The sequence below is a fragment of the Rhinopithecus roxellana genome, chromosome 17 (genome assembly GCF_007565055.1).
Source record: "Rhinopithecus roxellana isolate Shanxi Qingling chromosome 17, ASM756505v1, whole genome shotgun sequence".
NCBI classification, from domain to species: domain Eukaryota; kingdom Metazoa; phylum Chordata; class Mammalia; order Primates; family Cercopithecidae; genus Rhinopithecus; species Rhinopithecus roxellana.
Window position 1 is genome coordinate 4,705,499 of NC_044565.1, and position 23,186 is coordinate 4,728,684.

A 23,186-nucleotide genomic window follows, 5' to 3' on the forward strand; every position below is an offset into this window, starting at 1 on the left:
GCAGTGAGCCAAGATTGTGCCACTGTATTCCAGCCTGGGCAATAAAGCGAGACTCTGTCTTTAAAAAAAAAAAAAAAGACAAAGAGAGAGAGAGAGAGAGATGGCTGCTGAGATCAGCTTGGTTGTGGAGACCCCAACTCAGCTGGGCTAGAGGAATTAGAGACACACATACAGAAATATAGGTTGTGGAGTGGGAAATCAGGGGTCTCACAGCCTTCAGAGCTGAGAGCCCCGAACAGTTTGACCCACATATTTACTGACAGCAGTCCAGGGATAAGCATTATTTCCATAGATTATAGATTAACTAAAAGTATTCCTTATGGGAAACAAAGGGATGGGTCGAAATAAAGGGATGGGCTCTGGCTAGTTATCTGCAGCTTGAACATGTCCTTAAGGAACAGATCGCTCATGCTATTGTTTGTGGTTTCAGTAAGTGATTTTCCGCCCTGGGTGGGCCAGGTGTTCCTTGCCCTCATTCCAGTAAAACGACAACCTTCCAGCGTGGGTGTCAAGGCCATCACAAGCATGTCACAGTGTTTACGGCCAGTTTTGGGGCCAGTTTATGGCCAGATTTGGGGGCCTGCTCCCAACAGATGGCAGATGTAGAAGACTCCATTCAGCATGCTGAAGAACATACCAGAAGCACAGAGGTCTAGGTTTTGTAGTTTACTGGGAAACTGCACTTATAATTTATTGGGAAACCACATAATTCTTGTAAGCACCTCCATTTAGCTTCTTGAGCAAAATACAGTAGTCTAAGTGCTTTGTCTTTGTAGTTTTAGAGGAATTGAGATGGCGCATACAAAAGGATTCCATTCTACTTGCTGAAACCATCCTGAAAATAAGTTTCTTCTTGTAGTTTGTTGGAGGAATGGAGATGGTACATATAAGAGATTCCATTTGCTGCACAACACGCTGAAATTAGAGGTCTGGCTCTTGTAGTTTCCTGGGAAGGGCTGGTGATTTGGTGATCTGTCAGGTAGCAGATAACAGGAAATCAACTGATAATATATATATATATATTTATATTTTTTGAGACAGTCTTGCTCTCCCCAGGCTGGAGTGCAGTGGCACAATCTCAGCTCACTGTAACCTCTGCCTCCTGGGTTCAAGCGATTCTCCTGCCTCAGCCTCCCGAGTAGCTGGAATTACAGGCGCCTGCCACCATGCCCGGCTAATTTTTTTTTTTTTTTTTTTTGAGACGGAGTCTCCCTCTGTCGCCCAGGCTGGAGTGCAGTGGCTGGATCTCAGCTCACTGCAAGCTCCGCCTCCCGGGTTCACGCCATTCTCCTGCCTCAGCCTCCCGAGCAGCTGGGACTACAGGCGCCCGCCACCTCACCCGGCTAGTTTTTTGTATTTTTTAGTAGAGACAGGGTTTCACCATGTTAGCCAGGATGGTCATGATCTCCTGACCTCGTGATCCGCCCGTCTCGGCCTCCCAAAGTGCTGGGATTACAGGCGTGAGCCACCGCGCCCGACCCCCCTGCCCCTTTTTTTTTTTTTAAACACCTGGTAATCAATTTATTAAAATAGTTGACTTAAGCATCTGTAATGGTGGCTTCTATCTCAACTCCTGGCTCAGTACTGATGGAAGTGATCTGCTTAACAATCTCAGAAGGATGGTGCAAGTTAATGAGTCGCTTGTGGATTCTCATCTGGAAATGATCCCATGTCTTGGAACCTTCACCACAAGGAGTTTTTCTTGTAGTGATTCTCAAAGTCTTGGTAGGCATTCGAACTGGTCCTTTCACTTCGAGATACTTTTCCTTTGCTCCTCTGATCAAGTCAGCACACACCTTTTCCAGGGATTTTACCTTGTGGCCCATTAGAGTGATTGGAATTCGGTGAATTGCCACCTCTGGCTCCACAGGTGTTTTTCCAGTATCCTCAAGAGCCATGACTGCTGCGCGGCTTCCTGACTGACTTGTTCCTTGGTGGGAGTGAACAGCAGTGAGTCAGGAGCAGGAGCATGTGGATCAGCGATCCACAGCACCTATAACCGCATCTTCTTCAATGAGCCTTTTTTTTTTTTTAGTAGAGATGAGGTTTCATCATGTTGCCCAGGCTGGTCTTGAACTCCTGGACTCAAGCCATCCTCCCCTCTCAGTCTTCCAAGGTGTTTGCTGGGATTACAGGCGTGAGCCCCCAGGCGCGTCTTAGGCCTTATGAAAAATGTAAAGAATCTGAGAACACGGCTTTCTCACTCTTTTCTCCCAAATTAGGGAGGTCCCCAAAATAGTCACATCAGTCTATTCAGGACATGAGGGAAACTCCATGTGCCAACAATAAAGTCTTATTAAATCTTAAAGCCTGTGCCCTAACTGTCCTCCTGTTGCAGTGAGCTGAGATTGCCCCACTGTACTACTCCAGCCTGGGCAACACAGTGAGACTCTGTCTCAAAAAAAAAAAATCTGTCTTCCTTTCTACCAGGTTCTCATTGGATAAATTAAATTTGTAACCATAACTGTGATACAATTTTTTTTTAATTTTTATTTTTTTTGAGACAGGGTCTCACTCTGTTGCTCAGGCTGGAGTGCAGTGGCACAATTTCAGCTCACTGCAGTGCAACCTTGACCTCTCAGGCTCAGGTGATCCTCCCACCTCAGCTTCCCAAGTAACTGAATCTATAAGCATGCACCACCACGCCTGGCTAATTTTTGTGTTTTTGTAGAGACAGAGTTTCACTGTGTTGCCCGGGCTGGTCTCAAACTCCTAGGTTCAAGTGATCTGTCTGCCTTGGCTTCCAAATTGCTAGGATTACAGGTGTGAGCCACACCAGGCCTAAATCTTAAGTATGACAGAACCTTTATTAAAGAGTAGGGCAATTTTTTTTTTTTTTGAGTTTTGAAAACTTTATCCTGGATAAGAGTCATTTGTCAGTTTTGCAAATATTTTCTGTGGCTTTTCTTTTTCTTTGCAGTGTTTTTGGCAATGTTAATTTTCATGAAGTCTAATTCATTAATCTTTTTCTCTTATAGTGTTTTTGTTTTAATTTTTAATTTTTGTGGGTACACAGTAGGTGTATATATTTATGGGGTACATGAGATCTCTTGATACAGGCATGCAATGTGTAACAATCATGTCAGGGTAAATAGGGTAATACATCACCTCCACTGTTTATCCTTTGTGTTACAAACAATCCAATTATACTCATTTAGTTATATTTAAATGTACAATTAAATTATTTTTTACTATAGTCCCCTGTTTGGATTGTGTTTTTGGTGTCTTACCTAAGAACTTAAAAAAACCCAGCTTTATTCAGATACCTTTCACATACCATTCTCCCTTTTAAAGTGTACAATTCAATTCAATAGATTTTGGTATATTCACAGAATCATGCAACCAGTACCATTAATTTTAGAACATTTTCATCATCCACAAAAGAAATTTTGTACCTGTTGGCAGTCACTCCCTATTCCACCCTCCCCTGCCCCACTTTCAGCCCCTGGCAACCACTAGTCTACTCTGTCTCTATGGATTTGCCCATAGTGGGTATTGTGTATAAATGAAATCATTCAACATGCGGCCTTTTGTGTCTGGCTTCTCTCATTTAGTATAATGTTTTTGAAGTTCATCCATGTTGTATCATGTATCAGTACTTAATTCCCTTCTAGGCTGGGCGTGGTGGCTCACCCAGCACTGTGGGAGGCCGAGGCCGGTGGATCACGAGGTCAGGAGATCGAGACCTCCTGGTTAACACAGTGAACCCCCGTCTCTGCTAAAAATACAAAAAATTAGCCAGGCGTGGTGGCAGGTGCCTGTAGTCCCAGCTACTCGGGAGGGTGAGGCAGGAGAATGGCATGAACCCAGGAGGTGGAGCTTGCAGTGAGCCGAGATTGCGCCACTGCACTCCAGTCTGAGTGACAGAGCGAGACTCCGTCTCAAAAAAAAAAAAAAAATTCCCTTCTATAGCTGAATAATATTTTGCTATATACATATACCCATATTACCATATTATTTTTACCCATTCATCAGTTAATGAGCATTGGGTTGTTTTAACTTCTTGGCTATCTTGAATGATACAACTATGAACACTCACGTAAAAGTGCCTGTGTGAATGTGTACTCAGTTCTCTTGGGTATATACCTAGGAGTGGAATTGGTGGATCATAGGGTGACTCTGTGATTAACTTTAAAAAAAAATGTTTTCAACCACATTTACTAGCTCACATAAATATTTAAAAACAAATCAATCTGTCTTCCCTTTCTGTTTCCTTGGCACAATTTATCACAGTTTTGTTTTTTTTTTTTTTTTTGAGACGGAGTCTCACTCCGAGATTGCAGTGGTGCAATCTCAGCTCACTGCAAGCTCCGCCTCCCAGGTTCACGCCATTCTCCTGCCTCAGCTTCGCGAGTAGTTGGTACTACAGGCGCCCGCCGCCTCGCCCGGCTAGTTTTTTTGTAATTTTTTTTTTTTTTTTTTTTTTTGAGACGGAGTCTCGCTCTGTCGCCCAGGCTGGAGTGCAGTGGCCGGATCTCAGCTCACTGCAAGCTCCGCCTCCCGGGTTTACGCCATTCTCCTGCCTCAGCCTCCCGAGTAGCTGGGACTACAGGCGCCCGCCACCTCGCCCGGCTAGTTTTTTTGTATTTTTAGTAGAGACGGGGTTTCACCGTGTTAGCTAGGATGGTCTCGATCTCCTGACCTCGTGATCCGCCCGTCTCGGCCTCCCAAGGTGCTGGGATTACAGGCTTGAGCCACCGCGCCCGGCCGTTTTTTTGTAATTTTAGTAGAGATGGAATTTCACCGTGTTAGCCAGGATGGTCTCCATCTCCTGACCTCGTGATCTGCCTGCTTCGGCCACCCAAAGTGCTGGGATTACAGGTGTGAGCCACCGTGCCTGGCCCTTTTTTTTTTTTTTTTAATCACAGTTCTTAACAAACTTCCATAAATACCCAAAAAGGGAATATAAATTTGAGAATATGAAAAGAGGTTAATAAATAGCCAAATATGTCAACCACTGAAAGGACCACCTATTTTTTTTTTTAGATTAAGCCACTGATTTGCAACTTTTATTGAAATAAATGTCACTTATTAAAAACAAGGTTAATTTATAACTTGATCTCAACTTGTTTTTTTAATAGCAGTTAAATTTTTACATAAAAATTTGCAAAACTTCAACTACAGAACAAATAAAACATTCAGACACAAGTTTACACTTTAAAAATTCTATCAACTTCAACAAATAATGACTGTATGTTAATTTATATCAGTCCTGTGGTCAGAATACATTTTCCATTTAAAACATTTTTCATACATCTTCTGTACGGCACAGATAGCTTCCAGTGGGAATTAGTATATAGTCTCTTCTTGATGAAGACAACACTATGCAGATGTTGCCCGATGTCTGGATAATGCTGAATGTGACAAAACCAGTGAGACACATTAAGATATTTCTCCTTTTCTTGAACTGTCAGGTCAACTATAAAGCGATGAAGTCCATAGTAGATATCTGCAAAAGTGAAGTTATATCCTGTAAGGTAGACTTCATCTTCAAGATATGAAATAAGATCCTTCAACAGGGCGTGGGCCGGGTGCTGTGGTTCACGCCTGTAATCCCAGCACTTTGGGAGGCTGAGGTGGGTGGATCATGAAGTCAGGAGATCGAGACCATCCTGGCTAACATGGTGAAACCCCGTCTCTAATAAAAAAACACAAAAAAATTAGCTAGGCATGGTGGCGGGCACCTGTAGTCCCAGCTACTTGGGAGGCTGAGGCAGGAGAATGGCATGAACCCAGGAGGCAGAGCTTGCAGTGAGCAGAGATCACACCACTGCACTCCAGCCTGGGCAACAGAGCGACACTCCATCTCAAAAAAAAAAACACAAAAAACAAAGAACAAAAAACAAAACAGTGTGTGGATATCGTTTTTACTGGAGTGACCCTGTATTGTAACCATTGCTTTTTCTTCTGCAGTACTCCCCAGCAAATATTCTTTGTTAGCTTGCTTGACTAAATGAATTGCTATAGTAGTCAATCCCATTAGACTTGGACTATTGTTTGTTTGAAAAACCAGAATCTGTCACTCGCCCTGAGCACTTTATTTATTATTCCCCTTATTCATTTCCAGGGACTTCTCCAGTAGTGACAACTTGGTGGCCGCCGCCATCTTCTGGCAGAGAAGAGCCAGCGTTAAATACAGAGACCAGCGTTTAACTTTTTGAGAACCTGTCAAACTGTTTTACCAAGTGGCTGCACCATTTTACATTCCCATCAATTATGTACAAGGGGTCAAATAACTCTAAATCTTCATCAACACTTGTTATTGTCTCTCTTTTTGATGACAGCTATCCTACTGGGTGAGAAGTGGTTTTAGCTTTTATTTCCCTAATGACTAATGATGTTAGTCATCTTTTATTGTCCTTTTTGGCCACTTGTATAATATATTTTTGGGAAAATGTATATTCAAATCCTCTGCCCATTTTTAGATTGGGTTGTCTTTTTATGTTGAGTTGTAAGACTTCTTCACATATTTTGTATAATAAACTCTTATCAGATTATTTGCAAATCTTTTCTCCCATTCTGTGAGTTCTTTTCACTTCCTTGACAATACCTTTGAAGCACAAAATTTAAAACTTTTCTCCAATTTATCAATTATTTTCCTAGGTTCCTTGTGCTTTAGGTACTATATTTAAGACATCTTTGCCTAATCCAAGGTTATGAAGATTTACATCTATGTTTTCTTGTAAGTGTATAGCTTTACTCTTTATTTTTTTTTTTTTTTGAAACGAGTCTCGCTCTTGTCCCCCAGGCTGGAGTGCAATGGCAGGATCTCAATTCACTGCAACCGCCGCCTCCTGGGTTCAAGTGATTCTCCTGCCTCAGTCTCCCGAGTAGCTGGGATCACAGGTGCCTGTCAGCACGCCTGGCTACTTTTTTTTTTTTTTTTTGTATTTTTAGTAGAGATGGGGTTTCATCATGTTGGTCAGGCTGGTCTTGAAATCCTGACCTCAGGTGATCCGCCTGCCTTGGCCTCCCAAAGTGCTGGGATTACAGGTGTGAGCCACCGCGCCCGGCAGCTTTACTCTCATATTTGGGTCTTCGATGCACTTTAATTGTTGTATATGGTGTGTAGTGCAAATCAAGATTCATTTTTGCCACATGAATATCCAAATATTGCAACACTAAGTGTTGAAAAGATGCTTCCCTCCTTCATTCGCTTTTGCAAGTTTGTAAAACAACAACAACAAAATCACTGGCCTCACTCTGTAACTGAGGGCTGCACATACAGTCTTCCTTCCAGAGAGTACAGTATGGAAAGTGGGGAAACGTAACATCACAGTAGAGAAATCTGACAAACACTATCTCAGTTAGGTGATCAAGGTTGACATCAGCAGCGATAAGTGATGCTGTTGATAAGTACCTTTGATATGATGTGATGAAAATGACACTTTATCTCTATGATCTTCCTTCCCCAAATCCATATTCCCAGGCTAATCATGAAGAAACATCAGACGAATTCCAGTTAAGGGATATTGTACAACTGATGCAGTAGCTTACGCCTAGAGTCTCATCTACTTGGGGGGTTGAAGTAGGAGGACTGCTTGAGCACAGGAGTTCAAGGCTACAGTGAGCTGTGTTTGTGCCAATGCACTCTAGCCTAGGCAACACAGCAAGACTCTTAAAAAAAAATTGAGCAAAGTATGAATTTTAATTACTCATGTGTTGATATTTCATTAATTTTAACAAATGCACTATACTAATGTAAAATACTAATAATAGGGAAACTGGATGTAGAAACTGGGTATAGGGTATGTGGGAAATTTTGGAACTATCTGAAATTTTTCTGTAAATCTAAACTTCAAAAAAAAGTTTTAAAAAAATATTGGCTGGGCCCAGTGACTCACGCCTGTAATCCCAGCACTTTGGGAGGATGAAGTGGGAGGATCACGAGGACAGGAGTTTGAGACCAGCCTGGCCAACGTGGTGAAACCCAGTCTCTACTAAAAATACAAAAATTAGCTGGACGTGGTAGCGGGCGCCTGTAATTCCAGCTTCTCGGAAGGCTGACGCAGGAGAATCGCTTGAACCCGGGAGGCGGAGGTTGCAGTGAGCTGAGATCGTGCCACTGCACTCCAGCCTGGGTGACAGAGCGAGATTCCGTCTTAAGAAAAACACACACACAGGCCGGGCGCGGTGGCTGAAGCCTGTAATCCCAGCACTTTGGGAGGCCGAGACGGGTGGATCACGAGGTCAGGAGATCAAGACCATCCTGGCTAACACGGTGAAACCCCGTCTCTACTAAAAAATACAAAAATCTAGCCGGGCGAGGTGGCGGACGCCTGTAGTCCCAGCTACTCGGGAAGCTGAGGCAGGAGAATGGCGTAAACCCGGGAGGCAGAGCTTGCAGTGAGCTGAGATCCAGCCACTACACTCCAGCCTGGGCGACAGAGCAAGACTCCGTCTCAGGAAAAAAAAAAAAAAAAAAAAGAAACACACACACAAAAGTTTAAAATATCAATTAGGTATATTTGTATTTATTTAACTGTTTCATGAATCTTTGTTTCTATCCTTTCCCCTATAACCCATTTTTTTTTTTTTTTTTTTTTTTGGAGACAAAGTTTTGCTCTGTTGTCTGGGCTGGAGTGCAGTGGCGCGATCATAGCTCACCGTGGCCTCACACTCCCGGCTCAAGTGATCCTCCAGACCCCCAAGCAGCTGGGACTACAGGTGCGCACCACGATGCCAGGCTAATTTTTAAAATTTTTCTTTTGTGCAGACAGGGTCTCGCTATATTGCCCAGGCTGGTTTCAAACTCTTGGGCTCCAGCAATCCTCTAGCCTCGCCTCCCAAAGTCCTGGGATTACAGGCGCGAGTGGTCGCTGGGGTTCTTAACTCGGGTCTTTGAACTGCCTCAAGAAGTGTCTCTGAATCTGGGAATTGCAAGTAACGTTTCTGTGAGGACTTTTACACCGTTCATCGACTCTTCGAAGAAGAGTATGGACCGAAAAAGGCATAGAGCACTGCACATAGAGAAAATCAGCAACCCCTGCTCCCCACCATCAACCTAGAGGTGCCTACCTCCACGTGGGGTCAGGAGGCGGAAGCGAAACCAGACAGAAAAAACCTTTAGATCTATGAGGCAGTTCAGGTCCCTAGTGACATGAGCTAAAGAGAACTTGGACGCCAGGAGGATCCCATCACTGTACGGACTCTAGCAGACAGAATCCGGCTTCGCGGTTCAGATCAATCGCACGGAGGAAACAGCCCGCAAGTTCTACGCTGCCGCGGTCTTCCCGCAACAGCGCAGGCGCTAGGACTGCTAGGACGCCGCGCGCCTCCCGCGATGCCCCGCCCTGGCGCGAGGCAGGACGGGAAAGTCAAGATGGACGCGTCCATTTGAACGTCTCGCATGCCTTCCTGCCATTAGCACTCGCGCCCGGTGCTGTTGCCCATTCTTCCTCCGGAATAGGGGAGGGAGAGGGAATGAGAAGCTGCCGCGGCCGAGGAGTCACTGTGACGGACCCCGCCGCTGCCCTAGGGCCTCTTCGGCCCCTGCGCCTCCGGGGAGCAGCCGGGGCTCGCCGCGCCTGACGCGTCCCGAGTTATACAGGTGCGGGCCCTGTACCGCAGCACTTGGTGGTCTGTCGCGCGCCGCGTGACTCTTGCATCCGCCCCGAGGCCTATCCTCCCCTCGTGGCCGTAGGTCTGGGAACCCGGGGGACTGGGAACCTGAGGGAGGGCCCTGAGCGTGCCCCGGGGCTGAGGGGGCTCCTTCCAGCTCATTGGTTGCCAACCTCTTTTATGAGCTGCGCGCAGCATATCCATGTGCAGCCTCAGCTTCTAGATTGGCCCCCAGTCCCTCTGAGCTGATTTTCTGAGGCCCGGGCTCTTAACCTGTTTTCACCGTCCTCTAGAACGGCTGGCGAAGCTCTTCCTTTTTTGTGGAGACTGGAGACTTAAGCTCCTGTTAGTGTGCATTTGGGCCTCTTTTTTTTTTGGCAGGGTAGTGTTTGTCTGTAGGAATCATTGCTGTTACTGGTATTTATAGCATATGAATTTAATAGTATTTTTATGTATAGCTGTTTATGTTGCTCCTAATAAGTAAAAACATGTCTAAAAGTTTGGGGTACTGTAAAAGTATTAAATATGTGGCTTTAATAGGTACAAAATGATAAATAGTTCTTTAACCATTCTGTGATTTTCTCTCAGTTATAAGAAAATAACATTATAAAATTCCAGAACTAAAGTTTCATAAAGTCAAAAGTTTGTTGATGTTGGTTGTCCTGTTGAATAAAATATAGGAAGACCAGCTCAATTTTGTTGTTTTCTTTTAAGTTTTTTTTTTTTTTTTTTGAAACGGAGTCTTGTTCTGTCGCCCAGGCTGGAGTGCATCGGTGTGATCTCGGCTCACTGTAACCTCTGGCTCCCGTGTTCAAGCAATTCTCTGCTTCAGCCTCCCGAGTAGCTGGGATTACAGGTGCCCACCACCACGTCTGGCTAATTTTCATATTTTTAGTAGAGATGGGGTTTCACCATCTTGGCCTGGCTGATCTTGAACTCCTGACCTCATGATCCTCCCGCCTCGGCCTCCCAAAGTGCTGGGATTTACAGGCATGAGCCACCGTGCCCGGCCCCTTGTAAGTTTTATAAGGCACTTTTTGGTTGTGTTCCAAGTTCAAGTGTTCCCAGTACTCATTTGTTTCTAGCAGGAGGAAAAACAACTTGTATCATGTTTTGTGACATAATTATATCAAGAATAACTTTTTTTTTTTCAAGACGGATTTTCGCTCTTGTCCCCCAGGCTGGAGTGCAATGGCGCGATCTCGGCTCACTGCAACCTCTGCCTCCCAGGTTCAAGCGATTCTCTTGCCTCAGCCTCCCAAGTAGCTGGGATTACAGGTGCCCACCACCATGCCTGAGTAACTTTTTTTTTTTTTTTGTATTTTTGGTAGACTCGGGGTTTCACCATGTTGGCCAGGCTTGTCTCGAACACCTGACCTCAGGTGATCCGCATGCCTCGGCCTCCCAAAGTGCTGGGATTACAGGCATGAGCCATGGCGCCCAGCCAAGAATAACATTTAATTCACAGTAAAAATAACTTTGTGGCTTTGGAGGAGCTGCAAAAGAACTACATAGGCTTTGGGTGGTTTGTGTAACCATATAGGTCTCTTGCCCTATAAGCAGCAAGTCAATACACGGAAACAACGGGGATTGCAGCAGATAAAGTGTTTTACTTGCAGGGCCACCGAACTAGGAGACTGAGGAAACTTCAAGACAGCCTCCCTGAAGAGTTAACGTCTAGAGTTTTGTTTTTGTTTTTTTGTTTTTTTTTTGAGACAGTCTTGCTCTGTCACCCAGGCTGGAGTTGGAGTGCAGTGGTGTGATCTTGGCTCACTGCAAGCTCTGCCTCCCGGGTTCACGCCATTCTCCTGCCTCAGCCTCCCCAGTAACTGGGGCTACCGGCGCCCGCCACCAGGCCTGGCTAATTTTTTGTATTTTTAGTAGAGACGGGGTTTCACCGTGTTAGCCAGGATGGTCTTGATCTCCTGACCTCGTGATCTGCCCGCCTCGGCCTCCCACAGTGCTGGGATTACAGGCGTGAGCCACCACGCCTGGCCCCCAGTCTCAAGGTTTTAAAGAGTTTGGAGGGTAGTGGGCTAAGGTATTGATTGGTCAGAGAATGAAGGATGAAGTCATAGGACAGAGAGATAAACCACATTCTCATGCTAATGTGGTTCCTTGATGGGGTCTTTTTTTTTTTTTTTTTTTTTTTTTTTTTTTTTTTTTTTTTTTTGAGACGGAGTCTCGCTCTGTCGCCCAGGCTGGAGTGCAGTGGCCGGATCTCAGCTCACTGCAAGCTCCGCCTCCCGGGTTTATGCCATTCTCCTGCCTCAGCCTCCTGAGTAGCTGGGACTACAGGCGCCCGCCACCTCGCCCGGCTAGATTTTTGTATTTTTTTAGTAGAGACGGGGTTTCACCGTGTTCGCCAGGATGGTCTTGATCTCCTGACCTCGTGATCCGCCCGTCTCGGCCTCCCAAAGTGCTGGGATTACAGGCTTGAGCCACCGCGCCCGGCCCCTTGATGGGGTCTTAAGACTAGCTTTTATCATCTCAAAAGTCTTAGGCTCCTAACATTAAAAATGCTATCTATAGGAACATGGTATATTTAAGCAGGTACAGGAAAGTGGGTCAAAGGGCAGTCTAATTATGCTTATCTGTACTGTTGTCTAAAGCCTGACTTCTTCCTAAGCTTGTGATGAAGGCTTTAACAGTTTATCCATTTTCTTTTAGTAATAAACTGTACTGTAATCGATTAATGATTAGATTAATTAGATATAATTAATTAAAACCTAGTACCCTTAAATCTACAAGCATAACTGTTCCATGGCTAGAGTTATTCATGTCTCAGTTCTTTGGGTTTCGACCAATAGTTGAAATTGATTGTAGTTATATATTTAGGTGGGATTGGGGGTATCACAGCTACTTATGACATTTGATAACTTACGTCTTTTGTAGATTGGTCACCTGAAAGCAGTTCAACTTCTGATGTGTTAGAGTAATATGTGATTTTTTATTGTTTTATTCCAACATGACAGTGATCCCTTATATGTACCTTTCAGATGAGGTTCTGGCATCTAACCAGAAATGACCTTAAATGTTGAGAAGCCGTGTAGTTATGGGACTATAGGACACAATTTGTCTAAATACTTCATATATAAAGTATGGAAAAATTAGCATATAGTAGTAGGAAACATGGGATAGGTGGTGTGGGACATAATTACTTGTCGCATCTCAGTGGTTTCCTATAGCGGTAACTGTCAGTCTGTGACTAAAATGTGATAATTGCAGTTGTCTGAAAGAATCAGATCTAAAACACCCTTTTATGTTATGACCACTTATGTACTTACCAATCTGATATAATTACTTGACACCCTTGTAAGGATTAATGACTTATGTGTTTATGGTATTTTTATTCTAGTTTTGAGTCTGGAAGCTGATCAGAATGTGTTTGAATTCATACAGAAATAATGTTGATATTTGGAACCCATGTCGAACTTCTATGAAGAAAGGGCAACGATGATTGCAGCCAGGGATTTGCAGGAATTTGTTCCTTTTGGTCGAGACCACTGCAAGCACCACCCTAATGCTTTGAACCTTCAACTTCGCCAGCTGCAGCCAGCCTCTGAATTATGGTCTTCTGATGGTGCTGCTGGCTTGGTGGGATCCCTTCAGGAGGTTACAATCCACGAGAAACAGAAGGTTCCATTGAGTTTCCCATTGCGTTTTTGAAATGTAGAGTGATATAATCTACTTGTAATTTAAGACTACTGACAGGCAACTGAGAGATCAATGTGATGCCACTTCTAGGGTAGAGTTAAGGTGTGGTAATTTCAATAAATGTTGAAAATAATGACTTTATTATATTGTCATAGCAACTTATTTAGATACCCTCTATAACTTGTGATTTTATAGTGTGAGTCAGGTTCAGTAGTATGATTGTCCATTTTAAACCTTTTTCTTTTCTCTTAGTATGTGGGGACCAGATTTCATGTTATTTAAAGATTAAATGGTAGAGATTAGAAATAGTCCCTGCTGCAGAAGATTTACATGTTTCTAAAGGAGAGAAGAAATGCCACAAAGGTAGGTAGAGTAATCATTTTTTTTTTTTTCTTTGCTGAGACGGAGTTTCACTCTTGTTGCCCAGGCTGGAGTGCAATGGCACCATCTCAGCTCCCTGCAACCTCTGCCTCCTGGGTTCAAGCGATTCTCCTGCCTCAGCCTCCCGAGTAGCTGAGATTACAGGCATGCGCCACCATGCCCAGATGCTTTTGTATTTTTTTAGTAGAGGTGGGATTTCTCCATGTTGGTCAGGCTGGTCTCAAACTCCAGACCTCAGGTGATCCGCCCACCTCGGCCTCCCAAAGTGCTGGGATTACAGGCGTGAGTCACTGCGCCCGGCTGAGGAATGAGTAGTAAGTAGGGGAATGAGATGTAAGTGTGTGTCAGAAAATGTATCCCTCTTGCCTTATTCCATTTTCATATCCCTTTGGGATACTAAAATCTCAGGAAGGGAAAGCCTATGTAGTTAAAAATGGAAACTTCTTATCCATTCATTTTGGTTGGTAGGACAAAGGAAAAGAAGGTGAATATATATGTGGCTGCGAAGCAGGAAGTCTGCATTGTTCATAAATTTGCCGAGTGATTCCCATGTGCACCTCACTGTCCTTTATCTACCCTACCTCATGTACTTAATATGTCCTTTTTGTCTCCCAAACATGTGATTTGACTTTTGGAGCGGTAGAGAAGGTGTGCTTTTTGTTCGTTTTTGTTTTTGGCAGAGTAATGCAGAGGAATAATATAAAACATTCAATATAGAGAATTATTGAGTAAATTCTTCATGAAATTCTGTAATGTAATGCCTATATCCACATCCTCTGTTAATCAGTATATGAAACCTTCTGGTTGTGCTTATTCCATGGGCAAATAAATTTTGTTCCAGATTTTTGAAAAACAGAGTGCTTGAATATGTTTTACATGTGTTAATTTTTAAGGAAAGCTGGCAGTTAAGGAAAGGAGTGAGTGAAATTGGAGAAGACGTGGACTATGATGAGGAACTCTATGTTGCCGGAAATATGGTGATATGGAGCAAAGGAAGTAAAAGCCAGGCATTGGCAGTTTATAAAGCGTTTACAGTTGACAGTCCTGTTCAGCAGGTGAGTTGATTTGAATTTTAGCATTTGATTCACTATTTAATGCAATTTAAAAAAATTTTTGTTTTAAAATTTAACAGAAATGATAAAACCAGCATAATGATCTCAACAGCTGGATGTACAATTGTAACATGACATAATGTAATGTGAAGATAATGGCAGGAAAATAAAAATTTAATTTTATGTATCATTACTTTTTTTACATTCTCCTTTGTCACTTTAATGATAATCTTTAAACACTCTGTCCTTAAGTAATTCAATTTGTTATTGCCAGCAAAAACTTATAAAACATTAAGGGTACAGAAATATTTTAACACATGATTGCTATAATTGATTGCAAAGATTTGAATAAATAAAAATTGTAGGGTTCATAATGATAGAGAGAAAGGAAAAAATCTGCTTTGCAGCCATTGCAGTTGGCTATTATAACTAACTGTTCTGAAAGTTGATAATGAAAGGGAAAGAATTAAGCGTATGCCATATTTTTTCAGGAAGACATGCAGTTCTTCTCCATTTGATGAAGGAAAACACTTACAGAAGAATGCTAGCTAATAAATGTAAAAGGAATTGTAGAATTAGAAAATCACCATTTTGTAACCTCCAGTGCAATAATTGATTCAAACAAGGATTGTAAATAGATACTAACACTGTTGGTCGAAAGAATATTACCATGACACCAGCATACCACCCTGTGGATTACTTGGTAAATATGAAGAAACAAGTGTACCTCTACTTTGGAGTTATTTGTCAGTCTCCACCTCAATCAAGTGATTGAGTTTAGCATAATTAATAGTGACATGAAGGGATATTATGTGCTTCTAGCTGTAATGCGGAATGAAGTACATGATGTCATCTACTAAGTTTTCTTCCCCAAAATATGAATATTTAGACCTAACTTCCTGTTTAAGGAAATATAGGCACTAGAGGATTATATTTTAAAATATCATGAGATAAGGAAATAGATGCGATAGGAATGGCAAAGCTTGATTATTATTTATTTATTTATTTTTTGAGATGGAGTCTTGCTCTGTTGCCCAGGCTGGAGTGCAGTGGCGCTATCTCGGCTCACTGCAAGCTCCGCCTCCAGGGTTCACGCCATTCTCCTGCCTCACCCTCCCTAGTAGCTGGGACTACAGGTGCCCACCACCATGCCTGGCTAATTTTGTTTTTGTATTTTTAGTAGAACTGGGGTTTCACTGTGTTAGCCATGATGGTCTCAATCTCCTGACCTCGTGATGTACCCACCTTGGCCTCCCAAAGTGCCGGGATTATAGGCGTGAGCCACCATGCCCTGCCAAACTTGATAATTATTAAAACTGGCTGATGGGGATTCATTATCCTATTCTGTTTACTTTGTATTTATTTGAAATTTTCCACTATAAAAAGTTTATAGTCTACATTTTGGTTTCTTTTAAAAAGTCATGGAGAAAGAGAAAAAGGTGGGGACTGTTCTACATTGAAAGAAACTAAAGAGACATCACCAAATGCAGTATTTTTTGAACCTTGTTAAATGAACTTTGATTGAGTCCTGGTTTTAGAAAACTAGCTAAAAATATATTTTTGGGGAAAATTTGGGAAGGTTGAAAATTACTGGCCAGTAGCTGATGTTAGAGAAGTGTTATTTTTTTCTTAGGGATGATGGTTTTATGGTTTTATAGGAGAACATCTTTATTTTTAGAAAAGGCATGGTGAAGTATTTAGGGGTGAAATGTCATGATGTTTGTGCAATTTGTTTTTAGACAGTCAGCATTCCCGTTCCAAAAATCCCATATGTACACAAATGCACACACATAAACAAATATGGCAAAATTTTCATGACTATTGGATTTAGGTGAAATACGTTTGCTGCATTATTTCAACTTTTCTTACTGAAATTTTTATAACAAAAAGTTGGAGGAAAAACTAATGCATTTATAGTAGTTGAATTAGGATTGACAAGAGGTTTTGGAGGCTTTGACTAATGTTAAGTTTCATTTTTGTAAATGCTGAAATCTTTGTATCTGGACACTGCTTCCTTCCACTCCTCCCACCTGCCATTAACTATTTCCTGATAAGCACTGTATTCTAACTATTTATTGGAAAGGATGAACTGAATCATTATTCCAGCATTTGAGGGCGTATGTAAAAGCATTTGTGTCCTGCAGTGTTGAAGCCAGTGATCTTTTTTTTTTTTTTTTTTTTTTTTTTTGAGACGGAGTCTTGCTCTGCCACCCAGGCTGGAGTGCAGTGGCCGGATCTCAGCTCACTGCAAGCTCCGCCTCCCGGGTTCACGCCATTCTCCTGTCTCAGCCTCCCGAGTAGCTGGGACTACAGGCGCCCGCCTCGTCGCCCGGCTAGTTTTTTGTATTTTTTAGTAGAGACGGGGTTTCACCGTATTAGCCAGGATGGTCTCGATCTCCTGACCTCGTGATCCGCCCGTCTCGGCCTCCCAAAGTGCTGGGATTACAGGCTTGAGCCACCGCGCCCGGCCGCCAGTGATCTTTTGATGGTAATTTTTTTCCCATATAATTCATATAGTTAGTGTAGATGTGAAAAGTGCCTTTGATGATATCCAAGTAGTTCTTTGCTTCTATATTTTCATCTTAATTTCTCCAAGAACAGTTGCCTATTTACTAGATTCTATGGAAGTACAGTTAGATGTATTATCTCCTTTATCTTAAGATCACTTGTAAGTGTAATTGTAAGATTTGAAATTTCAGTCTTTTTATCTGGAAAATATATTGTTATTTAATCTTTTTGCTAATATGGAGAAAGATAATTTTCTATTTTGTTGTGAAATAATACCAGGTATATGTGACTCAGATTTTATCTATTCATTGTTTTACTTATCCTGCAAGTATTTTTTTTTGGTTGTTCTTTTTATTTTTTCATTTATTCTTTTTACTTTTTAATAGAGATGGTGGTCTCACTATGTTGTCCAGGCTGGTCTTGAACCCCTGGGCTCTAGCGACCCTCCTGCCTTGGCCTCCTAAAGTGCTGGAATTACAGGCGTGAGCCACTGTGCCTGGCCTTCTGCAAGTATTTAGTCTCACTCTGTTTCAGATTATGCTGGGGCTACAAAGGTGAATGTGGTTTCTGCCATTGAAGGACTCATAGCCTAGAAAGGAGAACAGACAGATCAACTGAAATGCTGTATCCTGAATGCTCTATAATAACTGCATATCCACAGAGTGATGAGAGCCCAGAGGACTGCGCGCCAAAGGGAGGGTTTTTCAAAGAAGATGCTATTTGTATTATAAAATGGTGGCAGAAGGGCATTCTAGGCAGAAGAAATCACAGCAAAAAGAATTATGGAAAAAGATGACTTTTTAAACTTCAGAATGGCTGTACACAAAGTGTGGGTGTGGAGAGATGCAAGTGGATGCTGGCAGTATACAGACCAAAGGGCCTTGTATATAAAGCAAGGAATTTGGATTTTAAACTATATGCTGAAGGGAGCCTGCTAAGGATTTTAAAATGAAGTGATCAATTTTGAGTTTTGAGAAGAGATTGCTTTGTTAGCAATATATATATAGGATTGACTGGAGAGTAGGGAGACTGTTGTCGGGCATTATTTTGTGATTGTTCAGGTAAAAGATTGGTGCCTTGGCAAAGAAGAGGTGATAAAGCAGAGGGAGATGTGGAAAGGGTTACTGATCTCTTAGATATCAGGGATAAAAGAGATGTTAAAATATTTACTTTTAGAGGCTAAGAGGATGGGATTTCATGAAAGTTGAGTCTGTAATAGGTGCATTGTAGATTTTGGACATTTCAGGTTGGAGCACAGCTCTCATGCATGGTTTTCTTCATGAATTTTCATTTCTTAACCATTAAAATCTCCCACAACTCAACAATAAAACAAACTACCCAATTAAAAAATTGGGCAGAAGGACTTAAATGGACATTTTTCTAAAGAAGGTGCACACATGGTCAATAAGCACATGAAAAGATGCTCAACTTCACTAACCATTAGGCAAATGCAAATTACAGCCACAGTGAGATACCACTTTACTAGGTTGGCTATTATTAAAGAAACATAACAAATATTGGTGAGGATGTCCAGAAGTTGGAACTCCTTTGCATTGCTGTTGGGAATGTAACAAAGCTGCTGTGGAAAAATTTGGCGATTTCTCAAAAAGTTATACATATAGCCAGGCATAGTGGTGCATGCCTGTACTCCCAGCTGTTCAGGAGACTGAGGCAGGAGGGTCACGTGAACCCGGGAGTTCTAGGCTGCTGTGAGCTAGAATCATGCCTTGCACTGCAGTTTGGGTGACAGAGTGAGACCCCATCTCTTAAAAAGAAGTTATACATAGAATTACCATTATGATCCAGCAGTTCCACTTCTAGATACATGCACAATTCAATTGAGAACAGGGACTCACAGATACTTGTACACCAGTGTTTACAGCAGCATTATTTATGATAGCCTAAAGGTAGAAACAACCCATGTCCATTGACAGATGAATGGATAAATAAATGTGGTTTTTGCTAACAGTGGAATATTGTTTAGCTTTAAAAAGGGATAAGATTCAGATACATGCCATAACATGGATGAACCTTGAAAACATTATGTTAAGTGAAATAAAACAGATACGAAAGGACAAATGTTGTACAGTTTCTCTTACTTGAGATACCTAGCACAGGTCCTTTCATAGGGAAGGTAGAATAGAGGTTACCAGAGCTCAGGGCGTTGGGAAATGGGGAGTTATTGTTCAGTGGGCCTGGAGTTTCTGTTTGAGATGAGGAAAAAGTTCTGGAAATGTGCAGTATTGTACAGGCTCACAAATTGTACTAAACTCGTCAATTTAATGTTGTTAATGCCACTGAATTGTCTACTTAAAAATTGTTAAAATGTTAATTTTCATATTGTGTATATTTGACCACAGTTAAAAAAAAAACAAAATGCTATTAAATAATTTAATAAGTGATTGTCAAGTATGTCAGTTAAAGTTTAATAGCTTTTCCTAGTTTGTATTTTGTAAGATGGGCTTTTAAGAAAGGGAGGAGTTAGTTTTTCTAAATACTTTTTCAAAAGTCGGTCTAGAGAGAGTCTAAGAATAAGAGCAATTGTTTAATCTAGAGATTATAAAGTTTGAATAATCTTTAGTTTTGTATAGGATATAGGGTTTAGTATGGTTTGAGCCACTATTTGAATTTTTGCTGCAAGGTTTCTCTCTGGCAGGTTTTTTGAATTTTTGCTGCAAGGTTTCTCTCTGGCAGGTTTTTTGAATTTTTGCTGCAAGGTTTCTCTCTGGCAGGTTTTTTGATTCTTCTCTTTTTGTAAAATTTATTTTTTTAATTTGAAATTTTAATTCTTATGGATCTTTTCATAAAATTTAATTGTAAACATATTTTGTCTTTCCTTATTATATTTATCATTTATTACTGTAATTTATTTTTTCTTCTTTTTGTTCCCATGATTGTACATCTTGAGCTGAGGAGGCAAAGTTACTGCGTAGATGCTATTATTATTATTCAGATGCCATTAGTTAATAGATGATTATTTAGATATAATTTTCTTAGGTAAGCATTTTGTTTTGATTTTAGGCATTGTGGTGTGACTTCATTATATCACAGGATAAGTCTGAAAAGGCCTACAGTAAGTTTCTTTTTGAAATTTTATTTTTCTTATGATGATTCCAAATGTTTATCTCATTGTATTTTTCATTCAAATGAAGTAGCCACTAGTAATAGTGGTTTACCATAAGCATCTTTATATTGTGCATTAAATAGTTTGTGCTGTAAGGATTGAACTCCTTTGGGGGAAAAAAACATAAGTCTTGTTGTACCCTTTCTTTTCAGGTAGCAATGAAGTAGAAAAATGCATATGTATATTGCAAAGCTCATGTATTAACATGCATAGCATAGAAGGAAAGGATTACATAGCTTCCTTACCATTTCAGGTAAACAGGTTTTTCAGATTTTGGGGGGGGTTTTGTTGGAGAACATTTTTGAATTATTTGGTTTTAGAGGCATGTCTTATGTTTCATGTTTCGTAGTAGTCAAAAATGTTATTTTTACTCAGAACAACTAAATTTTGGCAGCTTTAGTGGCTTACCATTTTTCTGTACTTCACAAAAAAATAAGTTATTTAATGAAGTGAATTAGGAAGTCTTCTGTGGTATGTGTTTGTCAGTTTAAATGATATGTAAGAACTTTTGGTTATATTAAATAAGGCATATGAATAATATTAGTCTTTTTTTGTTACTTGTTGTCTTTTTTTTTTTTTTTTTGAGACGGAGTCTCGCTCTGTCCCCTGGGCTGGAGTGCGGTGGCTGGATCTCAGCTCACTGCATGCTCCGCCTCCCGGGTTTACGCCATTCTCCTGCGTCAGCCTCCCAAGTAGCTGGGACTACAGGCGCCCGCCACCTCGCCCGGCTAGTTTTTTGTATTTTTTAGTAGAGACGGGGTTTCACTGTGTTAGGCAGGATGGTCTTGATTTCCTGACCTCATGATCCGCCCGTCTCGGCCTCCCAAAGTGCTGGGATTACAGGCTTGAGTCACCGCGCCCGGCCACTTGTCGTCTTTTTAATGCCTAGTGCTATTGTTAACACATTGTCATTTTGTTACTGATACTGGCCAGTGGCAGGAATTTCACATTGAGAAACTCCTTTTTATTAGATTTGATTTTATCTTAGGGTTGCTTATTTGAATTACTTTTTAAGAAAATGCTGTATTTAATGATTATGTTACTTTGTAAAGCTATTACTAAATTGGAAAATAAAACATTCTGTAGTATTTCTTTAAAACATTTTATAAAGGTGTAGGTTCTCTTACTTCTGTCTTTTCTCACCCTTTTACCTGAAAGGTTGCCAATGTTTGGCCCACTAAATATGGATTGTTGTTTGAGCGAAGCACTTCTTCACATGAAGTACCTCCAGGTTCACCCAGGTATTCATTTTATTCACTTCAGAATATTACTGCTTGGGATTTGTGTGTGTGTGTGTTGGTTCTGAGGTTTATCTAGAAGTTTGAGATGATAATAATTTTCATGCTAACAGTGTAGATATATGCCATTTTCTCTCATCTCAGTACAAGTTAGTATCCCTGATCCAAAAATCTGAAATTCTCCAAAATCTGCAACTTGTTGAGCTCCAGCATGACACTCAAAGGAAGTGCTTATTGGAGCATTTCAGGTTTTGGATTCTCAAATTAGGGTTGCTCTCATCAAAAAGATAATACATCATGAGCAAGTGGGTTTCGTCTCAGGGATGTAGGGATACACAAGTCAATAAATGTGACACATCACATAAACAGAATTAAAAAGCATATGATCATCTCAATAGATGCAGAAAAAAGCATTGGATAAAGTTCAGCATCCCTTGATGATAAAAACAAACTAGGCGGCCGGGCGCGGTGGCTCAAGCCTGTAATCCCAGCACTTTGGGAGGCCGAGACGGGTGGATCACGAGGTCAGGAGATCGAGACCATCCTGGCTAACACGGTGAAACCCCATTTCTACTAAAAAAAAAATACAAAAAACTAGCCGGGCGAGGTAGTGGGCGCCTGTAGTCCCAGCTACTCGGGAGGCTGAGGCAGGAGAATGGCGTGAACCCGGGAGGCAGAGCTTGCAGTGAGCTGAGATCCGGCCACTGCACTCCAGCCTGGGCAACAGAGCGAGACTCCCCGTCTCAAAAAAAAAAAAAAAAAAAAAAAAAAAAAGCAAACAAACTAGGCATAGAAGGGACTTACTACAAATTAATAAAAGTCATATACAACAAACCCACAGCCAACATCATACTGAATGGGGAAAAGTTGAAAGCATTCCCCCTGAGAACTGGAAGAAGAGAAAGATGCCTACTTTCACCACGTCTGCTCAGCATAGTACTGGAAGTTCTGGCCAGAGCAATCAGGCAAGAGAAAGAAATAAAGGACATCTAGATTTGAAAAGAGAAAGTCATACTATCACTATTTGCTGGTGATACGATTATATACCTAGAAAACCCTATAGACTCCTCCAAAGACTCCTAGATTTGATAAATAAATTCAGTAAAGTCTCAGATTACAAAATCAATGTACACAAATCAGTAGCACTGCTATACACTAACAGTGACAAAGCTGAAAATCAAATCAATAACGCAAGTCTCCCTTTTTTTTTTTTTTTTTTGAGACGGAGTTTTGCTGTTGTTGCCAAGTCTGGAGTACAATGGCGTGATCTCGGCTCACCACAACCTCCGCCTCCCAGGTTCAAGCGATTCTCCTGCTTCAGCCTCCTGAGTAACTGGGATTACAGGCATGAACCACCATGTCTGGCTAATTTTTTTGTATTTTTAGTAGAGACGGGGTTTCTCCATGTTAGTCATGCTGGTCTTGAACTCCCAACCTCAGGTGATCCGCCTGCCTTGGCCTCCCAAAGTGCTGGGATTATAGGCATGAGCCACTGCGCCTGGCCAAAAATTTAGTCCCTTTTACAAGAACTGCAAAAAACCAAAAACAAAAAACCTGTAAATATACTTAACCAAGGAGGTGAATGATCTCTATAAGGAGAACTACAACACACTGCTGAAAGAAATCATAGATGACACAAACAAATGGTAATACATCCCATGATCA

At 41.5% G+C, this 23,186-nt stretch overlaps 2 pseudogenes; both read right to left on the reverse strand.

The window, feature by feature from the left end:
• Positions 1-1,538: 1,538 nt before the first annotated feature.
• Positions 1,539-1,898, reverse strand: LOC104680399 (annotated as a pseudogene).
• Positions 1,899-5,201: 3,303 nt separating this feature from the next.
• Positions 5,202-6,106, reverse strand: LOC104680408 (annotated as a pseudogene).
• Between the last annotated feature and the right edge of the window lie 17,080 nt (positions 6,107-23,186).